Below are 461 nucleotides of genomic sequence, written 5' to 3' on the forward strand. Positions count from 1 at the left end.
AGCCATCATTGGTAATCAAATTCCTTTTTTTCTATGTAACAGTTTCCGTAGATTCTGTTCAGGGAACTGGACTGAGCAGCGGTAGCGGTGCATCAAGCAGTCCATCTGGTAGTGAAGCAACAACAGCTGGTGGTGAAGCAACAGGGTCTGGTGGTGAAACAACAGCTGGTGGTGAGGCAACAACATCTGGTGGGGGTGAAGCAACAGGGTCGGGTGGTGGAGCAACAACTGGTGGTGAAGCAACAGGGTCTGGTGGTGAAACAACATCTGGTGGTGAGGGAACGCCATCTGGCGGCGATGTACCATCTGGTGGAGCAACAACAGCAGCTGCTGGTCATACAACATCAAATGCACTCGACGCAGGAACTACACAAAGGACTGAAACGCCTCCGCCAACAACCACTACAGTGCCTCCTTCAACGACAACAACAACTGCAGGTGCTGACAATATAGTACAAGAG

The 461-nt window shown here is 51.0% G+C and overlaps 1 long non-coding RNA gene across 1 annotated transcript in view; it reads left to right on the forward strand.

Annotated features, from left to right (window-relative positions):
- LOC119586088 overlaps positions 1-433 on the forward strand; it is a 1392-nt gene extending 959 nt beyond the window's left edge. The window contains exon 3 of the long non-coding RNA XR_005229920.1: positions 43-433. This is a non-coding gene — a long non-coding RNA (uncharacterized LOC119586088). The remainder of the gene's footprint in view (positions 1-42) is intronic.
- Positions 434-461: the final 28 nt, after the last annotated feature.

This window comes from Penaeus monodon, chromosome 20 (genome assembly GCF_015228065.2).
Source record: "Penaeus monodon isolate SGIC_2016 chromosome 20, NSTDA_Pmon_1, whole genome shotgun sequence".
NCBI lineage: Eukaryota > Metazoa > Arthropoda > Malacostraca > Decapoda > Penaeidae > Penaeus > Penaeus monodon.